Source organism: Rousettus aegyptiacus, unplaced genomic scaffold (genome assembly GCF_014176215.1).
Source record: "Rousettus aegyptiacus isolate mRouAeg1 unplaced genomic scaffold, mRouAeg1.p scaffold_m13_p_8, whole genome shotgun sequence".
In the NCBI taxonomy this organism is placed as follows: Eukaryota; Metazoa; Chordata; class Mammalia; order Chiroptera; family Pteropodidae; genus Rousettus; species Rousettus aegyptiacus.
This window is the reverse complement of record NW_023416311.1, coordinates 39,790,858-39,817,142: the sequence shown is the minus strand read 5'-3', so window position 1 is coordinate 39,817,142 and position 26,285 is coordinate 39,790,858. Positions and strand designations below refer to the sequence as shown.

Genomic DNA, 26,285 nt, shown 5'->3' with positions numbered 1-26,285 from the left:
ATGTTTTGATCCGAGAACCGAGATTTAAAACCGAGGGCTTTCTAGCATGTCTATTCCCCAAGGCATACGTGATTGTGTGCGCAGTCATTGCCTAGTAAAGCTCTTCCTAGAAAAGTTTTCCTGGTTAGAAAGTTAACTAGTCTTTTAGGTCCTCACCTTCTGTATTGCTTGAAGTAGGGCTTGGAGAACTAAACCTGGGGTCCCTTCAAATAGAGTCACAGAGAGTCCCATTTAATCAGTCTGGGGTTTAGTCTGACCATTGATATTTTAAAAGGCTCCCCTAGTGATTCTAATGCACAACCAGGTTTGCGAACTACTGATTTAGAAAGAATTCTTGGAGGTAATCATGATGCCCTGTTGAGGGCGGGGGGAATTTATAATCTCTCCTTTGATGGTTACATTCATCGACATCAGCATGAGTTTGTGGCTTAGCAAAATGCCTTTAGAGAAAGACTTGGGATCCGCAGCTGTTCCCATCGCTTCCTATCTGTATGACTTTGGAAGAAGTATTTTACCTGTGTGCTTTGGTGTCCTACTTTTAGAATGAAGACAGTCGTACCTCCCTGTAGGGCAGCTGATAAGCTCAATGAGAGAATTAATGGAAAGCGTTTAGCACCACGCCTGTGGGATGTATGTGTATATGCACTTATACATAATATTTATGTTAACTCCTAGGGCATGGGTTATGCAAATTTTTGTTGATCTGAAGTGGGCAATGGAGTCAATGTCCTCTGGCAAGTGGACAGTGTGGCTGGAGAGACCCTAACACAGAAGAGGAGTACTGCTTGGCACCTCACAGTGTGTCTGTCCTCTATATCAGCTTCTCACTGGTTAGTGAAGAATTCGAAGATTACCCTTCAAAATCAACAAAAAAGTTATTTTCAGCACCACACAGCCCTTTCATTTCGGCCTTATGATGCATTTTATGTGGATGAATGGTCACTTCACTTGTATCTGTCTTACCTATTCAGATTTCAAGTGAGATTTTAATTGACAGAAAACATTCTTCTGTTACAGAATTTTGATGAACATTTCTAGTCTGTTTTCCTCCATAAATCTAAGGAAAATGAGACCCTATGAAGTTAAATGATTTGCCAAGTTATTCCTGCAAATAAGTGACTGAACTGGGTGGTGAACTCAGCTCTCCCATTGTTTTCCTATCCTCCCCCCCCCTCCAATCTTTCCTTGATGGTTGTGGCTGTGCTTACCAGACTTTAATGGATATAGTGATTTTGTAAAAATGCAGATTCTGATTCAGTAGGTCTGGGGCAGGACTGGAGGGTCTCCATTATCAACTGGTTCTCAGATGTCAGAATCTGCGTGTGACTGACTTCCAGGTGCTTCATTTAGTTGCCGTGTAGACTTGAAGATTCACCCCCTCCCCACGCATGTTCAGTCTGTAACCTTTCTAACATGGAGGCTGCCGTTTGGAATGTGTCTCTTCTCTCCATGGACCAGAATCTCACTCTGCCCCCGGCCTCCCTCACTATTCCAGTCTCATTCATCTTCTGTGCTCTCAGCTCTCACAAAGTAACATTTAGTAATTGCGTGGATGTTTTCACAGATTTTCATGTATATTAGTATCTTTATAACCAGATCATAAACCCCTTGAGATGGGAATTGCATCCTGACTTTTTACAATTCTGAATGTGTGCAAAATAACTGATAAACGTGTAGGTTAAGAAATCTGCCCAGGCAGCTTGGTTGGCACATAGTAGTCGGGAGTTGAAGACTTTCTTATTCCTGTGTATATCCTAAAATAAACATTGCTGTCATTATTATTTCCATCCCCATTGCTTTATTTTTTTTCCCCCCTCAGGTGGTTGGCACAACGATCCTTTTCTGTAGAATTTCAGAAACACCATTTGCTTCACTCAGTCAGGGTCACTTCTAGCCAATTGTTGCTTAGCAATAATAATGACATGTTGAGAATCGTCTAATGGGTTTTGAACACCCTGAGCAGAGCAGAGCCACGGGCAGCTAGTGGTTGATTGTGGCCTCCAGTCATCACCAGGAGACCGGTGCCAAAGAGAAAAGTGCTGAAGCCACTGCAAAAGGCACTTTAAATCAGATTTTTTTTGGTACAAATACACATTTAAAAAAATTAAATAGTATTACAGTCCTTAAAATGCAGACCATATTCATGGGCTTGGAACATAGACAAATGTTTGGCCTAAAATGACATAGTCCTCACAAGAGCCCAGGAGGTTACTTGACAGTATGGCTCCTGCCTTCCAGAATTCTCTGTGGGTTGATGGGTGGTGATAGTCATGGCACCGGTGGCAGGATAGTCACCTGAGGAATGGCTACTCGTAAAATGTCATTTTTAAACAGAGCCATTTGGGAATGATTAGAGCGTATGTTTGTTGCCCTCCTTTTTATATAACTCAGAGGAGCTGATTATGTTCCTAACCTGGGGCCTTTCATGTCAAGTTTAAGTTGGATCACAAGTGCCAAGTTATAAAATCCTGTAAATAAGAGTTTTTATTGGAAATCTTGGAACTGTATGCTGGCAGTTAGAGAGACTGACTAATGCTCTGGATGACCTCATCATGTCTTTTCTCCTGTAAGCCCCACAGCTTTGCGGTCATGTTGTAATTAGTGATGTAGACATAGAATGTGCATAGAATGTTGTCATTACTGATGGCTGTTTCTATTGTCGTCCTGACAATGTTGTTACTCTTGCTTAGAACACTGAGGTATCAAGGGTCCTAGGCATAGGACAGAACAAGTCTAGCAATCTGAAAGATAATTCCAATAAAGGGGAAGATAGACATAATCCCAAAATGAGAGAAAGTAGTCAGGGACAGAATGGGTATGCCAAAAGGTGATCATCACCAGAGGTAACATGCAGTGCAGAGATAACTTTATGGTTCTTTAAGATAAAAAAAATCCTCAGACTCAAGTGGGACAGTATGATCAGTGATATTTTATTTTGTAAGGCCTAGTGCTTGGTTCTTTGAAGAATTATCCTAATTTGATGCAATTAACTCATACTTGGGTGAGCGTCACTGCAGAGGCTCTTGTGGTTCTTTGTCTCCTTATTCTTAGAACAAGGGATAAAATATTTTAATGTAACTTCTGAGCATTTGATCTTTAGCAGGTAGGGTTCCTGAACTTTGAAAATGAAATGTGAAGAATGACAGATTGTGTCTATCACTAGCAAAATTCCTAAAATTTGAAGTTCGTCTTCAAATACTGCTCTATTTGGCTACAAAAATATTTATTGTTACTACTATCATCAGACCTGCTGCCATTGTTACTGTATTCCTTTCTGGAACATCAAGGTCCTGGAATGCTAGACTGCCAATGCACAGGACAGGGCACAGCCTGGCATCTCTAAGAGGGCACCAAAGGAAAGAGAAAAATCCCAAAGAGAAGAGAAATTATGCTTGAAAAATATATCTTTAAGAAAATGTGCCTGTCTTTTTATACCCATTACAATCAGATCCACTGCTTTAAAACATTACATTTGTGAGATTACTCCTTTGCTGAGAAAACAATATTCTCTATGTCTGCAGGAAACTATAATGTCCTCCACGTCTATAGTATAAAGTCTGAACGCTGCTTTTGGCCTCCAAATCAAAATACATCTCACTGCATTTTTACTACACGCAAAATTCTTTATTTCTGCATTTTCACTACATGTAAGGTTCTTTATTTCCGCTATGCATGTCTTTCCCAATTAGATTGTAAACATCTTGTTGTTGGGAATCTGTTTTATCTACCTTTATATCATTTATAGTATCAATTTTTGCCTTCCTGTTCCCTTTCCAGGAGAAATCACTTATGCCTCCCTCTCTCTGCTGAACAAAGATTAACCCATCCTCTTTTCATGCTTAATCTTAAGCAGGGCAGTAGCTGCAGGCCTACCTGAGTCAGGACTGCAAATTAAACAGTCCAGCATCAGGCAGGAGGTGTGCCTGAGATGAACCTCAGCTATGTCATCACCTCTAGGCCACAGACTTTTCTTGTTCCAAAGTGTTTATTTGGACTTTGCACCTGGGCTTCCATCAGTTTCTTTCAGAGTGTCCTAATAAATCACCTAGTTGCCTAGCATCATCATGCTCCTTGTCTACCCTAACCTGTTGCAGTACCAACCCCCCCCCATCATGCCCATTTAACCTTATAAACTAGTTTTGACCTTGTAAACCTCAAAACCTGTCTAAACCTGGCTAAACCAGACACCTTGAGCTGCTCTGCTTCCTTTGAAGCTGCATCCTCATCCAAAGATGAGTGTCTTTGCAAGCTGCTTAATTCTTTGAGGCTTCTAGAGTTTTGTTTTGCAAGGATATTCATGTACATTGTACCTGCGTAGTGGTGCTTAGCCAAAGGTAAGACTGTCGTTTCCCTAAGAAAGGTTTACATTCGGTTTGGCCCGGAGACTGGATAGACAGGACGCCTGGAAAGTGCCCTGTGTATCTAACTTAGTGATTGAATCCAAAATGATCAAAATGACTCGAGAGGCGTGAAGTCATTAGCATACTTTATAACATTCAAAGTCCTTTGACAGTAAGGCAATTGCGTATAATCTGGGAAAATCTGCTATAGTATATGTTTATTAGCATTGGAAATTTAAGAGAAACAATTATTGATCATATTTAGGGTGCTAATGGGTGTAAATATAGAGACTGAGTATTCTGAAATTCAGAACATTTCCACATTTTGTTGTTTACTTTAATATACACATACGTATATAAGTGCATTATTTCTCCTTCATGTTTTTAAGAAAAGAAATATATTATGCATCTGAAATGTTTTCTATTTACATTTGTTTTTACAACCATAATAAAAACATAAATAGCGAGAAGTGCTATGTTGAGACTGGGACAGCAAGTGACTGGGAAGCTGTGCTGGAAAGATAATTATGAAAGACCAAGTTGAAGAGACAACATTTACGCTGAGACCTGAGTCACAAGGAGCCGGCCTCGCAGCAATCCTAGAGAAGACCGTCGAGGTAGAGAGAACAGCTAGTGCAAAAGTGCTAGGTCAGTGTACCTGGTAGAACAGCATCCAAAAGATAGAAACAACCCAATTGTCCATCACCTGGTATGTGGATGAACAAGATGTGGTATATCCACACAAGGGAATATTATTTAGCAATAAAAAGGAATGAAGTAGTGATACATGCTACCATATGGATGAACCTTGAAAGCGTTAGGCTATGTGAAAGAAGCCAGACACAAATGGTTGTACATCATACGCTTCCATTTATATAAATTTCTGAAATAGAAAAATTCATAGAGACAGAAAGCAGATGAATGATTGCCAAGGGATAGGGTTTGATGAAAATGTTTTGGAACTAGATAAGGGGGATTGTTGCAGAATATCATAAATGTACTAAATGCCACTGAATTGGATACATTAAAAGGGCTAATTTTATATTATCTCAAGCACATAATGATCTCAATAAAAAATATGCTAAGGTTGAGTACCAGTTTGCTGTGTTTGAAAACAGACAGGCCAGAGTGGGTACCTGTGAGAGTGGTAGGGAGGATGTTTAGTTTTCTGTGCCTCTGCCGGGGCAGAGGAATTTTGCTTCTCTTCCTTGTCTGGTAGCAATAGATTTTTGTCTGTATCCTGTGGAAAGAAGGGCTCCCTACCTCTTCCATCATTTCACTTTTACCCCTCCTGGACAACAGTAGATAAATGCCTGGGCCCTGGCTGGGGCAGGAAGGATGTGTGTGCTCTGCTGGCATTTGCTTCATGGAGAATAGAGTCTGGGAAAGAAGACAGTGTTTTCTGCCTCTCTGCCAGCAGCTGTTGATCACAGGTCTCACCATAGGCGAGTGACGCTGATGGTGGAGTCCTGTGTCCCCTGCCCTGCCTCCGGCCTTTCTTGTGGGAAAGGATCTAGACAGGAAGTGCGTACTTTCCATGAGTCTAGAGTTCCTAGATATTCCATATTGACATTGTAACCCATAATTGGCCTTTACGAATTGTTTAAAATTTTACCTGATCTCCTCTGACCTGCTTGTATAGTGACCATGTTTTTCTCTGATGCTTTGTCAAAGGTAGAACAGTTGATAGGTTTTGGCCTTCCTCAGAAGGGCTTATTACTCTTTGGAATTTGGTTCACTTGGTTGCCTAATATGTTCAGCTCCAGAAAACTTTTGATTTTGTAGATTATATGTTTTTTCGTATTGGATCTTTAAATGCTGATCCTGCATCTAGTAGATAATCATATTTTTTTCTTTTATGAGTTATGATTTTAATGATGTTTCACTAGATTTTCTAATATTGAAAAATCGTTATATCCCTAGAATAACTCTATTTGGTTATCACCAATTTAAAATAATTTACTGCTGTATTTGATACTGTTTTTAGTTTTATTTTCCATTCAATTTGATAGTGAATTTATTTTTTTTGCACTTTTGCTTGCCAATATGACAAATTTAACATCAGAATTATTTTTCATTTTTAAATACACCGAGAAGTTGTACACAATTTTTTTATGTTCTCGAATCAGTTAATTACTATAGAAATTATCTTTAAAAAATACTAAAGGCCAAAAGTCCATTTGAGGAATAGCTCTTTGTCATTTGACATTTTCAGCTTCTTAAATGGTTGCTTATTGATACATTCAAATATTCTAATTATTTTGGAGTTAAATATGATAATTTATACTTTCTAGAATATATGTTCTGTATCATCTATACTTCCTAGAATATTATGTGATTTATATAATACTATCATATTAATGTTTTCAAATATATTGCTAATTTTTCATTTTATAAAATATTCGGTAGAGAATTTTAAAATCTCCTGTACTTCTCTGGTTGTATTTTATTTCCCATTTCTCTTTTTTGTTCTACCTTGATATATCTTGCTAGGATTTGTCTTTCTCAAACACACATTTTTTCAAAGACCCAACTCTGAGCTTTATCTATCAGTTCTACTGCTGTAACTTTCCTGCGTCAGGTTTCTCAGCTCTAAGTTGGAAAAAATCTTTATTCTCTGTTTGAATGGTATCAAATATCACATATGCTGATAATAAATGATTAATTATAAAATTATTGCCTAAAGCTAAGGAAAAGGTTTTAATTTCTGAGGTGAGAGTAAGCCTGGCTACAGTGAGGTATAGAAAATAATTTTTACAAGTTATCACAAAAGAGATTTGGGTATGAACAAAGCCTAGACTTTTAAATGGAATAGGGTAAGGTGGAGAAGGGAGGAAACAATATTTATTAACATAATTTTTTTCAAAGGTGTAATGAACTTTTTTACTCTACATACACAGATCTCTTAATTAGCTCAGGAAATATTTTCTTCTGTTGTATCTGTGAATTTTGTTTTTGTTCCTCATATTTCATTCTTCAGAAATTCAAGTTATCCACATTGAATTTTATTTCTCTTTCACATCTATAAAATTCTTATTAGTTCCTTGTTGTTTTGAAAATTCTACTTGGAGTTTTCCTTTTACGTCTTGGATTTATTTTTCATGTAATCTTCATTTCGTGACTATAAAATGAATTTTAGTATTTTTCTTTTAAGACATCAGTTCCTTAGAAAAGCATTTTTAAAAATTTAGCTATTGTATCTCTTAGAGTTTTCCCCTCAGCTAGCTAGCTAGCTAGCTAGTTTGCTTGCTTGCTTGCTTTATTATTATATTTATTTATTTTTACATTATCGTGAGCATAACACTTACTTGAAATTTTCATCTTCCTGCTGCAGACCATTTTTTAAGGGCTCTTTTTTTTCCTCTGAATCTTCACGATTATGTCTTTCTTAGTTTTTGTACTATATTTGAACAAAATAGTTTTTTGGTGTTTTTCAGTGCAAAGCATGTGTGGATTACCCCAGTCGTATTTATGATAGTCTCCTAAATTTAGGACAGGTCGATGTGCAAAACTTTTGGTTCATTTGGATACCTGTGTACCACTGAGGTACAATCTATACTGCTCCCTCTCACCTCCAAATTAAGTATATACAGGAGAAATTCTTTTTACCAGTATCAACACAACTCATACCTTTGATTTCCTCTCTAAAGCATGCTACTGTTCATACTCTGCAGAGTGTTCATGAGTAGCAGGCAACTCCCTAATGGGTTTGCATAATTCTGTTTCCACTGCTGATTATACTTACTAATAATCAGTTACGCTTGTTCTCAGACCTTTATATTTCACCTGTTTGTGATGAAAATGATGTAATCTAGTTGAATATTATATAAATTAATATCTATGAAAATAAAATATTTTCTGTGAGCTCTTTGGAAAATTATGTTGCTAATAAATAATGCTGCTAAAATATTTATTGGTGAGAAAACTGAAAGATTGAGACATGTAAAAATCTTTAGTTTTTTTTACTTGCATTGTTTTACAAAGATAATGAGTTTTTAAATGCTCCTTAAACAATTAAACCTTGAGATTACAGGTAATGTAATTATTCCACGAAAGAATATATAGAACTCTACTCAGTGAGTTTGTTATCAAAGGAAAGGCCTTGGTAACCATAACAATAGTTGTGAATTGCTTTTTTTGTGTGTTTAAGTTAAAATGCTTGTATGTTTCACTTTCCTGGTTTTCTGCTTTAACCAAGGAATAAACCAGATTTTATCAAATGCATGAGATTTTGCACATAATGTCTGTCTCCTATTTTTAGCCTCTACTGAGGATCTTTTTGTTTTCTTTTTTCTTTGTGTAGCACTTTATTGGTGGGGGTATACTCTTAAGATTGCCACTAATATCCCACTCTATTCTTTTCCTTTTGTTTTCTTGGAGTTGTTAGATCTTAATAAATATCATGTGACATGTCATATAAAAAGGTTAGGTAAAAGGATAAATACACATGTGTATGTGTGTGCACACATGCACACACAGGGAGACTTCTTATAAATTTTATTTTTACCAGCTCTGTTTTTGAAAGGTATGACCCAGATTTTTGGGGGGATAGAAGTTTTGGAGGCAGACTATGTGATATGCAAAAAAGAAAATAAACTACAATGCAGTGGGAGTTCTGTTTTCATGCTGTAAACTCATTTGTCAAAATAATAGATGCCACGTTGACATGGATGACCTACGTGGCCTCTCATTATTAACTTGGTTTGATTATACAGCTAAACTTCAGTAGAGTCTGAGGAAAATCATAAATAAAATTGGGGACTAAGTGTTATATGCATGTGGAGAGACCAAAACCAAGTGAGTATGAATCTAAATTCATTATTCAAATAACTTCAGATGTGTAGAGCCACAGAAGAAATCAGAATCATCTCTGGGTATCTTTGCACTGTGATAACAAACAATTATCTGTGTGCATGGATAAATTGCTAGAACATTGGAGGATGTGATATATTTAATAATGTGTTAGAAGTTGCTCATAACAGCTGATTATATCTGTTAATTTTCTTTGTTATTTTAGGAACCAACTTAGTAAGTGTTTGTTGTTAGAGCAATAGGGATAAAATAGATTATGTATGTATACTTTCAAATACTTATTTGTTCTAATTATTGGGTCTGACATGAATTGCATCTTCTCTGGCAAATGGCAGTTATATTCATTGTAGAGGAAACTCATTCTCTTACTGGTTAAAAATGATGACAATGGGCCTGTTTCAGTTTGTCTCTGTTCGTTGCCATAGTTTCCTAGGATACAATGACTCCCAGTTTCCATGGGCACACCACTGGCTAGGGCTGAAATGCTCTCTATCATGATGCAAGGGCAAATCTGGGAGTATAGTCTGTCTAAAATTCACATTATTGAAAGTTTAAAAATGGAAGCATTAGAGAAAACATAAAAGCAGAGACTCTTCTTGTCCTCCAAAAGACATAATGTTAAAGAAATGGCAGCTAATTGTAGACAAATAGAAATAGAACCAAAATTTATAGAGATGGACAAAGAAGAAAGAGGGACACAGTAGGAGATTCAGTAGCTAAGGAGAGAACTCACAGACATTATTAAATAATTTGGATCACATGTGTTAAACAGAATGGTTTATTAGAGATGCTTTAACAGTAACAACACTGATTTTATCCTTTCCTTTTATATTAACTCTAGTTTTGGGGACCTTTTTACTTCTTTTTCAGTATATATCAATTAAAAACAAACTATTACTGGAAGAATTAATAATTCTGAAGGCTGTTTCCTTTAGTTTTAAATCAAGTCCTTGTCTTTTCTACAAGTTCCCATGCTAGCATGTTGTTTCGTAAGTGGATTTCCTTTGCCTTTTCTTTCCCTCTGTTTTCCAATTTTGCATGCCTTTCATTTGAGTTGTTTTCTAGGGCTACTATTTTTCATCATTGTTCTGGAAAAGAGTAGCCAATATTGGTAGATAAGAGAAAGAAGTAGGGTATAAAATATTTAAAATGAGGATAAGAGAAAGATTTGCAGAGATAGTATTTATAAAGAACACTCCAAATAATTGAGTTGGAAACTATTTAAAAGATTAGGAGAATTCAGCAAAGTAGCAGATTCTAAAAATTAATCTGTAAAAACTAATAGTTTTTGTATATATAAATAATAGTTAGAAAATATAACTGCAAGGAAGATCTAGTTTCTAAAAACAAACAAAAATTTAAAAGTTGGGTGTAAACTTAACATATTTTGAAGAGCCTGTGTGGAAAATGACTTTAAATTCTATCGAGTGTCAACTTTGTTTAAATTAATCTATACATTCACCCAAACTCTATGGAAATATCTAGTTTATTTTTTTCAGAACCTGAAACAAAGTTAAAATTTATCTTAAAAAGTATAATATATAAGACCAGCTAGAAAAATTCTGAGAATAGTGAGAGGAGACTAACCCTAAAAGATATTTTAAATGATAAGAATGACAATTATATTTGATATTATGAAAGAAAGAAACAGATCAAAGAAGTAAAATACAGTGTGTATTAATTGGAACAGGCTAGGTAACAACAAATTAACCCTGAAACCCTAGGAGCTTAACAAAATGAGGTTTTCTTTCTTGCTCATGCTTCAAGTTTCTTGTGGGTGTGTAGAGTGGTAGGCAGCGCAGCGCTAGGTAGTTTCTCAGGAATCCAGTCTCCTGCTGACTATCATAGGTTCTAGAAGCATCAACTGTAACATAGAGTTCTCCAGTCTTCATAGCAGGGTAAGAGCGCCTGGAGAATGACACAGTTCTTCCTCCTCAGCCTGGAAATGAAGTACATAGGTCAGACATGGCCTCGCCTAACCGTGAGGAGGCTGGGCAGCCCTGATGTCTGTGCATCAGGAGATAATAGGAATGTCTGTGATGGTGAGGTCAGAAATAGTTCCAAATACATATGGAACTATAGTTTGCAATAGAGATTCCACTTCAGGTCTACAGGAAAAAAGGATTATTACTTAATGGTTTGGTCGGAAAGCATTAAGTGTAGGTGTGGGAGGAAGAGAATTACCATCCCTTCCTCGTTCCTGTACCAAAGTCAATTCCAAACAGGAAAAAAGTTGGAAAAGAAAGAAATTTCTAGAAGGAAGAAGGGACAAATCTTAATTTTGAGACGACAAAAAACTTTATAAGCAGGACACCAAATTCATAAATAAAAATATGAATGACCCAGAGACAGTGGTGAGAGGTTTAAAATGGTGGTGGGGGTGGGGGCGAGGGGGGGTGGGGAAGCCAATCCCAAACTCATTCCTGATTAATTGTAAATTAACACAAGAATAAAATGTCTTTTTTTTTCTTTCTAAAAATGCATAATTTGATGATACCTAGTATAAGTGCATATTTGGAGAAATGTGCACTTTCATATTTTATTATCAGAAGTATAAATTGGTAAAAACATTTTTTTGTTGTTTTATTAAAGATAAAAATGCACATAATGATATAACTTAGGAATTTACCCTATGAACTTATTTGCAAAAATCATCCCAGTGAACAGTGTTCATTGAAGGATTGTTCAAAGTATCAAGACTGTTATAATTAAAATGTCTCTTAAAACTACATGAATGAATTATGCTTTACTGTTCCTATTAAGGTGTATCAGATACTCTTTTTAAAAATAAAGTAGATCTATATTTGCTGGTATATAAACATCTTCAAACTACATTATTGCACGGAAGTGCAAAGTACAGCAACTTATATATTTTTCATTTACTGTTGGTGTGAATATATATACATGTATACACACACATAATTTATATATACTTCCCCTTGTGCTTAGAAGAAATTATAAGAAACTAAAAATACTGATTTTTTGGTGAAGGTCTTGTGGGGAGAGGTATTTATGGGAAAGGATGTTTCTTTCTTTTTTTTTTAATTCAGTTTTACTAACAGTATACCCATACTATTTTTTTGTCCTAGTGAAGTTTGTGTGGTGTTTTTTGTTTCTTTTTTTTTGTATTAATATTTAACAAACACAATTAGAAATTATATACATATGTATATGAAGCAATCAATAAAATCTTATTCTCCAACATCATAATTTTTCAAATATTAAATGGAAACAAAGCTAAAAGTTAAATTAGAAAATGACAGGTTTCATTTAGATAAGATTAAACTATTAAAATTTCGAATCTCATTTCTCCCTGAGCAATTTTTTTCTTTTCCCCCCAACTTTGAGGTAAAATTTACAAAATTGTGTATTTAAGGTGAATGATGGGATGACTTGATATGCACGTATGTTGTGAAATAATTACCAATTTAATTAACACATTTATCATCTCACATGGTTTGCATTTTTCTGGTGTATGTGATGAGAACACTTAAGATCTACTTTCAGCAAATTTCAAGTGTACAATACAGTATTAAAGAGAGTCACCATGCTGTGCATTAGATCTCTAGAATTTATTAATTTTATAACTGAAAGCTTGTACTCTTTCACTAGTATCTCCCCATTTCCTCTACCCCCCAGACCCTGGCAACCACCATTCTACTCTCTATTTCTATGAATTTGATTTTTTTTTTCACTGCATTTCCTATCTTTTTCAAGAAGTCTAAAATAATATATTTTAAGGTCAAAGTTCTTTGGACTTATACTTTTATAAACACTGAAAATAAATAAATAAAATTCATTAGGGTAATTCCAAGATACCTGCATACGTACACAAATTTGTCTATACAAAGGTATTTATTGATACATTATTTGCAATACCACCACTACAGAAATGTCACAAATATCTCTTTGTTTGGCACAACTTAAATAAAACATGGTGAAGCCATAAAGTAGAAACCTTGCAGAATTTAAGAGAATGAAGCTGGCATATGTACTCATATGAAAAATGTGTAAGCTATATTACTTTGTAAAAAAACAAGGTGAAGAAAAAGTGTGTAGTGTGCTGCCTTTTGTTTAAAATAAAATCGTGCGCTCCATGCATGCAAACACACGCTTGCTAGTGCTCGCTCTCTGTGTGTGTGGTCTTATTCTTCAGGAATATGTAAGTAACTGATAACAGGCATCGCTTGCTCTGATGAGAGTGGGAATGAAGACAGAAGAAATATTTTTCTTTGTTTTCCTTTTTTTGTACTTGTTATGTTCTGTGATTTGAAATGCTTTTTTAGAGAAGTGAACCAAATAACTAGCCAATCAAAGAAGTAAAAATGAGCAAACACAATTAATGTAAATATACCTTAGTTTTTTAAATCTTGTCTTTCATTAATTTTCTGTAGTTGGTGATATCTACTTTTATTGTGTGGGAAGTCAGTGTGATCATCATGACAAAGAATCTTATCCAGTCAAATTTCTTTTTCTTTAAACCCAGTTGTCTAATAAAATAAATATTGTTGACAAATAAGAACTATGAAATGTTGGATGGAAGTGGCTGTTCGTATGGAACCAAGGAGTCCACTTGCATCCAAGGCCTACCTCAAAATGGCTCTGTTATCTTAGGCCAATCATGTAGGTTGAGTTTCCAGCTTCCTTGACTCTAACAGGAGGAGTATGTAGCACCCATGCTGCCTTGCGGGCGACTCGCGTACGCTATTTGTTAAATGTGATTGAAAATATATGAAAGGGCTTTACAAATTGTGATGTTCAATTGTGACATAAGAAGGTGGTACTGATATTCTTTTTTAATGGCAGTGGGATGGATGCTCTGGAGATGTGTGTAGAATAACAATGATTAAAATTAAGCTTTAAGTGGGGTCTCGAGATTTGGTAGTTCTGTACTCTGTTAGTTATTCCATAGGAAGAAAGATCAAATTACTGTTTAATAAGTAACCAGAGAGTTGTAGTACCCTTGGAGAAGTTAGAAATCTGACTGGTAGAGGCTCAGATAAAATGTTTTCTGGTAGCAAGGTGTTCATTCTCAAACTGACTTGCCTCTACACTGATTGAAGATCCAGTCATAAATCCAGAGAGGAATGGAACTCCATTAGAATTTAGTTACTGTTTATTTTGCTTAACTTCTTAACCCTCTGCTATTTAATTCCAGTTTTAATTCCAGTAGAAAGAATGAAAAGTGAAATAATTTTTTCTAAAAAATTATATATACTTACGCTTTGTTTTTATTACCAAAGAGTTAGCAAGAAAGAGATATCACTAATTATCTTTTTGTGTTACTTGTCGCATCTTGTTTAGCTTTCCCTTTTGCTGTGACCTTTTGTTAAGTAGCTCTGAAAAATAAGGTGATCCAGTCTACTTTAATATCCCTGACATCTTATGAGCAAATGATAAGCAATATTTTGGGTGGCTGCCGGGGTAATTACAAAATATAGTGATAATATATGCAAATCTCATGCGAGAGAAATTATAGGTCACTGCTGTTTGTATCATGCCATTTCTGTGGTGATAAAAGAAATTGCTCTTAATTACCAGATTATTACCATCCTTAATTTTGATAATTTTAGGCTATCAAGCAGTGTTTTGAAACACAAATTATTTAATTTTTCAAGCAAGATGGCTGCAGTGGGTTCCTCAATCATGATCCCTGGGTAGGGGTGGGGATGTTGGTGGGGGTGGGGGTGGAGAGGAGGGAGGGAGAGAGAGAGAGTGTGCATTTGATAAATTCATAGCTATTAAGGGATAAGCAAGGATTATTCATGAATCTTGGGAAGACAGATAATTTCCCTTTCACTGGCTAACATACATATTTCATTCCCTGAGAGCTTCACTCCTGAATAATTCTACATAAATATTTCTTATAAGTTTCCCTGTCCCCTGGGAAGAAATCAAATCAGGAACCAATGAAAACAAGTTGTGGCATATTGAAAAACAAATTCTCAGTTAAAACCTGTGTGATTCACTTGAATGCTGGTGTTACTACAATCACTTTCTCATGAATGGCAGACATTAACATTGTGATTGCTCTAGTGAGTGGGTCAGACTGCATTCAGGACTGGCCAGCTTTAAAAGCTTTATTACTATCTAGGGCCTGGAATGTCATGGATCCTTTCCATGATGTTACTGTTTGTTTACAAAGACAAAATGCTATGTTCACCCTTTTAAGTGATGAGATAAAAGAAATTATATATAGGGATTGGCAGCTTTATTTGAGTGAATGTGATTAATAATGTAATTACATTTGTGGCATTTAAGTTCATGTCTTTTCTTGTTTGAATATAATTATTGAGATCATTTTTAGTGTTAATAGGAGAAATTCTCATTTATCCAAGGTCCAGTAACAGGCTCATCAAAAAAACATTTTTTTGGTGTTTACAGAATCTACATTTTTAGTCTATTAATTTTTCAAACTTGAAAACTTTCTCAAACTCATGAATACAATTTGACTGGGCTATAAAATTTTGTTTTTAAAACTCATAGTTAGTTCCTTTTTATAGGAAAGAGACAAAGTTTGTTCAGGAGAAGATTTAACTGCTGTTTTATTTATCAGAAATGTGGCAAATGTCTCTGTGCCATTATATTCCAAGAGCGGAGAGAAATTCTTCATGTGTCTAAGTGCCATCTTTGTCACTTACCTGTATTTTCTCATCTGTGCTTACTTATTGTATATATTTATTTTTGAATTTTGTATATTTCTTCTAGGAATCTACCGACCCCCTACTAATACTTTAGATGAGAACATTTTCAAAGATACAAAACTTTGGATTGGAATCCTCTTGAATGCAAATTTTTATGGGTTCACTAATTTATATCTTTGAAATTTTTCTCTTCTGAAATGTTAGTAGTATTCCTCCTCAAACTTTTTCCATTGGTGAGAAATTTTTAAGAGTCCTCCTTTCTCTCCAAACAGACCTTGAAATTTATTGATTTATATTGAATTTGTAAAAATTCCAATTTTGCATGCCAATGCAATTTAGAGTACAAATACAAAACAATGTAAATGATTGCAGGTTGTATATAGGGCGTATAGTATTCTGTAACAGTCACATTGCCTTTTCTCTAATTCGAAATTCCATTTACTTAAAGAGAAATTTAACCAGCAAATCATGTTTCTAAGGCATTCACACCTGTCTGTAAGTTTTGGAAGAATCAACCTGATCACATAACTAATGATTTTTTTTTTTTTTTTTCAAATTTGGGTCCTTAAAAGATATGTCCTCATCCAATGAGTCTTCTTATCCCATTTGTAGAGACTTTTGTTAGCTATACATGGTCAAGTTGTCTGAGAAATCATGTGATTGAATGAAATGAATGTGTACATTACTTTCTGTCTTTAGGTAAGTCAGTATAGCTCACAAAGCAAAGGTTAAGGAAAAGCTGTTTTCTGTAAGGAATATTATAGGTAAATGTCTCACTAGGAAGTGGAATTTTCTGCTAGATTTTCATTATAGTTCACTAAATAAGCATACAGAGGGTTATAAAAAAATTGAGAATAAATGCCAAAATCTAATTCATTTTGATGTAGCTCTGCTTAGATTAAATATTCTTGAGATCAGTATTAGGGAAATACCAGTCAAAAGTCCTTTCTGTCTAGAAGGCAAAGACTATATTTACCTTCAAAGATTGACAGATGAGACTTGAGTGTAATCAAAAAAAAAAAAAAAAACTCAAAGACATTTTTCTCAAGTTTTAGTGACATAGCAATCTCTAGCAGATTTTCTAAAAGGCAGATTCCTAGGTTCTGGCCCCAAGGCTCTTATTTAGTCATCTGGACTAGAGCCAGAAACTCAGAATGTCTAATTAGTGCCCCAGGTGATTCTGATGAGATGACTCTAGACTACTAGTTGGAAATGCTGCTCTAAGGTAACGGTAATTTGTACTAGAATTTTCTATACTAAATACAGTAGAAATACATATCAGGCTTCCTTTCTTCCTCATACACACACAAGCGCGTGCGTGCGCGCACACACGTATAAATGACAGTGATGAAGAAATTAGAGAAGTTTAGCTCCTTTTATAGCCCTTATAATGTATCCCTGGTCTCCTCCCCTAGAACAGAACACATGAGGTGAAGTTGCTTTCTTCCATCCCTAAGATGTTTAGGTATATAGGTATCTTCTGGAATAGACAAGTCCAGTAAACAGTAGATATGTTATATTTCTTCACAAGCTTTATTTCTTGCCAAAGTATAGTTTGGTTCTGTGAAAGGGTGATTGTAATTCAAGCCTCCTGGTTTTAAAAATGATTCTCCTTGTAGCCATCTGATAGTAATTTGAACTCCAAATGTGCAAGTTTTGCTTCTTTGCACTGCCAAAAGAAAGCAGAGTAGAAGCCATGATTACTGGAGCATTGGGTAATTCAGGGCAACATTCTGATGCCTCCTTCAGCCATGTATGGCATGAACATGGAAAGTCCTAAATACACATATGTAGATTCCAAGGAGCTGCTGTTTCTAAATCCCAGTAAGCAATTATCTGATGCTTTGCTTAGAGAGTATTTCTAAAGCAAAGCATTTCTTCACTGAGTAGGCAATTCCTGTTTTGATGATCTGAGATGTTTTCATCAGAGAGCTAACAGTGGGTTAAATATAGTAAACTATTTTACAGACCCACCCTTCCCCTGTCTCTCTCCTTTTCTCTGGTAAAACAAGTGAACAGAAGAAAAGTTAATCCAGGAATGTGTTGTATGTTCTTCTTAAAGCCCCAGAGGAATTGGGAGGCTGAGCATGCTCCCTTTGTGTGAGTGGGTTCTAGGGAACCTTGTAGTCCTCAGGAGTTTGTGGCAAATGAAGGAAGCTGAAGGAAGAGAAGAGGGCAGAAAATGAAACTGATTTTACGGAAGGGAGAACTGCATTTTGCATTTGATCAATGGCCGTGACTTGATTCTCCCAAAAGATGAGTGTTGTTTCTGTGTCAGCCAAAGCCGTCACTCTAGTTTGTATTCTCCATTTTGTTCATAAGCCTGGCCAAGGGGAGGATGAAAAGGTAAAAAGAGACAATACAGAAACTCTGCATGTGCGATTCTTATAAATTTGATAGGAAAATCAAATCCTGGAGATATGCTATATCCTGCTTAAAATTACCAGTCAAGTCTGTGTCAGATCTCAGAGTAAAAATTTCAATAACTCCTGCTTTCCAGATCAGTACTTTAGCTGTCAAAAAATTCACATGACCTTGTGAACTCAATGAAAGAATTCAGTAGACACTCTAGTTCTCATTCAGAAGACCATTTAGCAGAGGTATAGACTAGAGATTTTAATAGTTCAAAACCGTTGTATTCTGGATTGAAAAACTGATTTACAGTAGATTTTAATGCTCCCAGGAAAAGATTTTTGGTATTTTATGTCCTACTGTTTGTCACTCTTCTATGCTGACACAGCTATAAATCTCGATTATAGCTTCATTTCTAGTCACTATAGACTTTATACATGTAATCTTCATCTATTTTTTCTTCCAAAAAATGAGAACATATTAAAACTAATCTAAAAGTTTTTATAAAACAAAAATACCAAAAGTAATAATGACACATTTTGTGTGGTGAAGGACAAAATAGTATTAAAAAACCTCAGCCAGATTTGCGGAAGGCATGCTGAATGTAAGGGAATATGTGGCTCCATACAAGATTGACCATTAAGTTTCTAGTTAGCATAGTTAGCATGGCCTCATATATATAATATAGATATTTTTTTACAATGTAAGAAAGTACAAGTTTTTCATTAAAGTTTTTATTTTGAAATAATCATAGATTCCCATGTAGTTCTAAGAAATAACATAGATCTTAAATACTCTGTTCCCAGTTTACCACAATATAACATTTTGTAAACCTGTAATACAATATTATGGCCAGATATTGACATTGATACATTCAAGATATAAAACCTTTCCATCACCACAGGGATCCCTCACATTGCCCTTTTGTGGACATATCAATTTCTCTCTTGCCTTTACCCCCATCTTTAACCACTGGAAATTACTAATCTCTTCTCCATTTCTGTAATTTTGTCATTTCAAAAATGTTGTGTAAATGTAATCATGCAGTTTGTAACGTTTTGAAATAAGGTTTTTGTTTTTTATTTTTTGTTAAACATAATTTTTTTTTTGAAATTTACATGGATTGTTTTGTCTATCAATAGTTCATTCTCTTTTATTATTGAGTAGTATTCGATGGTATAAATGTAAATCAGAATGTTTAATTCACCCACTGAAGGGTGTCTGGATTATTTCTAGTTTTTAAGCTATTATAAAGAAAGCTGTTGAAACATTCATATATAGGTTTTTGCACGCACATAAGTTTTTATTTCTATGGGCTAAATGACCAAGAGTGCAATTGCTTCCTATAATGGTTGTGCCTTTAGTTTTTTAGAACAACTGTCAAATTGTTTTTCATAGTGGCTCTATCATTTTACATTCTCAACAGCAATATATAAGCAGTCCACTTTCTCTTTACTTCCAGGTTAGGAATGCAAGCTCCTCACTAGTCCACCGATACTTCCCTTGCTGGTAGGAATATGAATGCCTTGTAACTGTTGCCCACATGGCCTTCATAGACCACAGGGGCATGGGATGGGGTGGGTTGGCCTTGTTACCACTAGATGATAATGAAAGTCATTACTCCTCCTTAGGTCTCCTTTTATATCACCAAGTAGCTAGAGGGATGGACACCCTGTTATTGCTGGGCGGGGGTGGGAGTTCAGGTTCTCTACTCAACTTACTTTAATACCACCCTGATAGGGGTTTTGGGGTGCTTCAGCATCCTACTTGGTCTTTTCTAGCATGGGTGTGGATTGGAACACAGTTTTATGTGGTATTTGAGTAGAACAGAAATGTTATTGTCTAAAAGTTTTCTGTATTGCTAGGGTATCTCTTCTTGATTCTTTAGCTCAAAAAAGCAGGCTCTTGTTGTGACCTTTTTGGGGGTGGATGGGGAGGAGGGTCTGTCTCTGTTGCCATTACTAGGTATCAGAGACAAGTTTGGTATATATGAGGAAACAAAACAAAATAAAAACAGGAAATCACTACCATGACTTTCCCTGGGTCCCTGAGGTCTCTGGGCAGTCTGTCTTTGCTCTACTGTTCAGAATTTCTCTTTGTTCCCTTCAGAAGGTATAGGTTTGTAGCTGTACTATACTATACTGTACTTTACTATGTGGGAGGGGTAGGGAAAAATAGGTCCACCTCATTTTCCTGGAAGTGAGAGTCATCATACATCTTTTTTTTTTTTTTTTTTGGAGCAAATACTTTTTATTTATTTTTATTTTTCACAAATACACTGAAGAATCATGCAGTGCTGCCAGTGTTGGATGCAATTCTGGGCCACAAATCTGCACACTTCTTTGCAACTGGTCCTGTGATGGCAGAACCTTTCATTTTGTCTTTATTGTTTACTATGATCCCCACATTATCTTCAAAATGAAATATGCCATCTTTTCTCCGGTACGACTTTCATTGTTGAGTTATCACCACTGATGTATCTTCTTTCTGAGCTCTGGTTCGCCTTTCTTGACTGTGGCCATCACCATGTCACCCACACCAGCAGCAGGAAGTCTGTTCGGTCGTCCCTTTATCCCCTTCATAGAGATGATGTATACATTTTTGGCTCTGTATTGTTAGCACAGTTGATGATGGCTCCTACTGTAAGTCCTAGAGAAATCAGGAATTTCGCACCGGAGGACCCACCACGTTCTCGCTTCGACATCTTGAACACCAGAAAAGCCATCGTACATCTTTAACACAAATGTTAGTTCAACTTCCTGTAAGATCCTCAGGTAGTTAGCATCATTCCTACTTTCACCCAATTAACACGCATTTATTGAGTTCCAAGTATGAATCGGGTACTAGGCTAGGTGAGAGAATACAAGAGTAAATAAGATACAGTACGGGCTTCATGGAGCTCACAGTCTAGTAGGAGAACATAAGATACTTAAAGCAAAGCCAAACCAGGTTACAACAGTGTAACAATGATAGTAATAGTAATGTGCACTAGACATTATTTTGGGTGAGATGTTTTTCAAAACCTCTAAACTCTTACCCGATGTCTAGTACACCGAGCAATATTGGGACAATTTGGTGCATGGAGAAGACAACGTCGATAGAATTTTCTTTTTAGAACTCTTACCAGAAGATTAAATGGAAAACATTAACATAAAAATAACAGATGCAATTTTAAGTCAGATTATGGCATATAAGAGCTACAGATGCCCTTTGCTGGCAACAGTCCAGTCTTTGAAAAAATCTTTAAGTCACTAAGGGTGGCTCACAAGTGTTTCTGTTCTGACTTGCTTGTATCTCTCTCTCTCTCTCTCTCTTTTTTTTTTTTTTTTTTGGCTATACTTTGTTATAAACCAGGAGCCTCTTCTGGTGAGAGTGGCCGTTATTAACTTGCTCTTTCATACCTGCTAACGTGAGTTTTCTATTAATTCTCTTATTCCTGCACATTCTACTTTTGGTATCTCTGCCAGTAAGTACCTATGCCAGAATAGTTTTTTTTTTTTTTAAATACATGTTTTTCTCTTAATTCCAAGGGTCTCTAACCCTATTTCTTTTCTTCAAAGTAGAAAAATTTATTTCTTTGTAATTGAAAACCATTTTTATTTAATGGACGGAGGAGTTCTGCTCAGACTTTATGACAGAGCCAGGGGCCTAGAACTGGGGGTGTCTTAGTAGACTTCTTGCCCAATATCCCTCCAGTTCACCGACTCCAGGAGCAACAACCTTGACAAATGGCATAGAATATTATAGGAGTAATGCTTTCTCTCTGCCTTTCCCATTTTTTTGGCAGAGTATATTTTTAGTGTCTCTATTTGTTTTCTCTGGAGAATGTGAGGTCTGAGTGTCTCTTAGTACTTAACATTTGCACCCAATTAAGTGCTCAGTAAGCAGACACAAGTTAAAAAAAGGAAGACCTGATAGCTACAAGGAGAGACATGAGAAGGAAGGGGCAAAAAGGAAATTCTGACTAGTAAATTGTCGTGGCACATCACTTAGCTAAAGTGGCATAATTTGAGAGGAAGCTTTGACTCCTCAGAAAGGTCTTCTTAGAATTTTCTCACGAAGATCACTTCAAATAAATGTATATTTCAGCAGAATGAATAACTTTACCTCTGAATGGGTACTTGCTGAAAACAGATTTGTTTTGCATATCAGTTCTATTAGGTTAACATAAAATAATACTTAGGTGTTTTGGAAAGCTGTTTGAAAAGAAAATAACTACTTTTAACAAGGACAACATGCTGTTGTTCAATGTTTGCTTAGTCCAAGTCAAAAACACTTCAGCTCTCTGCAATGAAACACTATAATTACATTTGCTTTAGTATGACGAGTAAACTAAATCTAAAGAAACCAGGTCTTCAGCGCTGTTCCTACAATGACTCTACCTTTCTGAACTGATAGTTCATTGTTAGTGCTTGAATAAACCGCAGAGTTGTAATTTTAATTATTGGATGGTATTTCATAATGGCTTGGGTTTTGACCCAAGTTTTTAGGTCTGTCCTAATTGCTCTAATTCTCTCATTCCTACTGTTACTATTTCTTAGTTCTTGAAAAAAATATATATATATTCTAAACTACTATAACAAATAAATCCCTAATATATAATGGCCCACATACCGTAGAAAGTTAATTCTCGGTCATGTCCACGGCTTGTTTTGGTGGCCAGTGGGTGGTTTTCTCCACACAGTGATTTAGAAATCTGAGTTCCTTTCAGTTCGTGTCATTGTTGTCTGCTAGAAAGAGCCTGGTTAACATTTGCAAGTAGCTGAAAAGTACATTAACTCTTAAAAGCCCTTGCCCAGAAGTGGTACACATCATTTACAGCTTCTCTTTTGGAGAAAACTAAGTCATTTGACCCATTTAACTGTAAGAGAGACTGGGAAGTGGAGTCCAGCCATGTGTCCCAGACAGAATCCTACTAAAATGGAAAGAGGAAGGCAGTTCTGCCATGTCTTTGAATTTTTCCTTTCTAAGTAATAATCAGCTGCACCTCTGGGAATTAGTTCTTTGCCTGCATACATCTAGAAGAAAATCACTAGGATTTTTGAATTGTGACAAACTTTGTCACAATTCAAAGATTTCTCTTGGGAAATTATCTGATTCCATTTGGAATTATGGTCTAATTTTACGTCAGAATGAAACTTACCATAAAGATGTTAAATCCAAGATTTACATATTTGTAGTGTTAAACTCATCACATTTTTTGATACTTCTTTAAACATTTTCTCTGAGAAAAGCCTGTGGAATCACACTTAAGAATTTGAAAGAATTGAAATTTATATGTGTAAATTTCAGATTTCAAAAAATTATAAGTTTTTACACAGAAGCAATTTTGTAAAAAATTAATTATTAATTATTTTATTAAACTATTAGGTACCCAGAACTATGAGAAGTGCTAATAGAAATATAAAGGCTAATCCCATGCTCTGAAAATCCTCAAGAATGGGTCAGAATATGTGGAAATAGAGAAAAAAGAGAAATACAGAAAGTGATCCCATGGACAGGCCTAGCATAAAATTTTCAGATTTAAAAAATCAGCATACCCACTGACCTTGAATTACATATGACCAGATTGTTAAGGTTCACAGGTATGCTACAGGAATTTGCTAGCTCTGGGAGGTCTAGCACAGGAACACGCATGATGTGAAGAAGATCTGACTCTTTTGGATTGAGTCAAAATTTCTCAGGAGTCAAATAGCAGTAGGGAAAAGTCACAGCAAACATGATTTTCAAATAAATCCTGATGATAAAAACAACCTGCAATGTTACCAGTAAATATTTTCAGATAAACAATTTAGACATTTACTTGTATTAAAAACTTTAGTCTGGTCTGCAGACCACTTGAGTGATGACATTTCTTTTAGGTGGGTCCATAGTTCACAAGAGCCTGCTGCAGGTAACACAGGATATTCTTGGTCACCAAAAAAGTCGGTCCAGTGAGATGACTCAGGGTTATGAGGTTTACCTCAGTGACTTAAGAGTGGATGGCTTCATTATTATTTTTAAAAAATGTATCTTTATTCATTAATGTGAGATACTAGTAAAAAAAAAAAAACTGTTGCTGTGATACATTGATCTTTTTGTTTTCAACTGGTGTGAAATTCACATTACATACAATTAACCATTTGAATGTATATGATTCAGGAGCATTTAGTACATTCACAATGTTGTGTAACCAACAGTTCTCTCGTTTCAAAACTTTTTTCATCACTGCAGAAGAACACTCCACACTTTAAATAATCCATCTCCAGGTCTCCCTGCCCCGGCCCCTGGCAATACTAACTTACCTTCTGTCTCTATGGATTTGCCTATTCTGGATATTTTGCATAAGAAGAATCATATAATATGTGACTTTTGTGTCTAGATTCTTTCACTTAGTGTAATGTTTTGAGATTCATCCAAATCGTAGCATATGTAAGTACTTCATTTCTCTTTTATGGCTGAATAATAATCCATTTTATAAACATACCACAATTTGTTTAACCATTCATGTGCTTATGGCAGAGTTTCATAATTGAAGTTTTATTGATTCCATATAGCATGACTTAAAAAAGATTTATGCTCTGCAGCATCATCTCATTTCTGAAAGTACATAAACATGGAAGAAAGAGGAGGGAGGGAGAAGAGGGAGAGATAGGCAGAATAAACACTTGGGAAGATATATTTCAAAATTTTCTGAATTTTCTGAACGTAATCAGCACATATTCATTTTATTTATTCAACATAATTATAATTTATTTTTAACTATGCAAAAAATAAACTAAACCTCAATCACTTGTTTTAAGTGATTTTTATGTCCACAGATTTTATTTATATAGTTTACTGTCATGTTTATTTTGCATTTGGAAATAGTTAAGTGGCTATATATTTTTTGAATTGATTGTGGTTAAATTATAAACAATTGTAAAGTATTGTTGTTATGATACATTGATTTTTTTACACAGTGCAAACAGAATAAACACTTGAAGTACATTTGATCTGAATACAGGTTTAAAAAATTTCATCAAAAGTCAGAATGTGCTTCTGACAGATTCTTTTTAGGACTTCAGCATTTTCCTTCTCTTCTTAAAAATATAGATAACTATAGACTTTATTAACGAGTTAGGGGTTGGTAGTGAACTTTATTTGAATTTGAATAGGGAATATCTGAGGAACAGGTTGTTTTCATTTGAAGGAATAAGTAATGATAAAACAGTTAACATTTATTATATAAATGTGTGACAGAGATTAATTCTAAGAATTGGAGTATATTAGCCCAAGACTAAGGACTGCTCCAGACCTTCTCAAAACAAAGAATAAAAGGAAACTTAGAAAAGATCCAGTTTATTTCAAATAACTTGACTGAAACCCAGAAAATCTAAACACACTTCTAAGCAATACAATAAAATCAAGCAACCAAAAATATAAGATTGAAACTACACAACATCCAATTAAGCATTTGGTTTTCTTTGTGCTTGTTTTGTTTTGGGTTTATTGATCTGCTTATGTCTCTGCATTGGTATTTTTAAAAATTATATATATTTGAGAATATTTTTATTATTTCTTCAGTTTTTTCTGCCTCTCTTTTCTCTCCTGGATTCCAATTGCATGTATGTTAAACTGCTTGATACTATTCTTCATGTCACTGAATCCTTATTAAATTTTTTTAATATATTTTTTTCTTTCTGTAGTTAAGTTTATATAGTTTTTATAGCTCTCCATTTACTGATCTGTTGGTGTCTTCCATCTTCACTTAAAATATTTGACGGGAAAAATTTACTTATTTTTCAGTTTTTGTATTTTCATTTATTTAAAAAAATAATTTCTAGTTCTCTTTTGAGATCCCTCAATTGTTCTTTTAGTATGTCTATCTTTTCCCTTAAATCCTTGAACATATTCATAAGAGCTTTTAAAAGTGCCTAATTTCAATATCTCTGTCATCTCTAGAATTTATTTGTAGACTGTATTTTCCTCTCAGTTATAGGTCACATTTTTTGCCTCTTTGTCTAATAACTACTCTTTACCTTATACTGTTTGCTCTGGATGCTACATTGATAATCTTGATTGTGTTCTCTTTATTTAGTAGTGATTCAGTCTTATTCTGAGTAACAGTAAATTTAATGGAGGCTCAACTTGAAATTGTCAAGAATTGATTTTGGCT

The 26,285-nt window shown here is 35.2% G+C and overlaps 1 long non-coding RNA gene and 1 pseudogene across 1 annotated transcript in view; one reads left to right on the top strand and one right to left on the bottom strand.

The window, feature by feature from the left end:
- Positions 1-26,285, top strand: part of LOC107502644 — a 766,462-nt gene that overhangs the window by 76,781 nt on the left and 663,396 nt on the right. The gene's annotated exons all lie outside the window — the stretch shown is intronic.
- Positions 20,435-20,852, bottom strand: LOC118606780 (annotated as a pseudogene).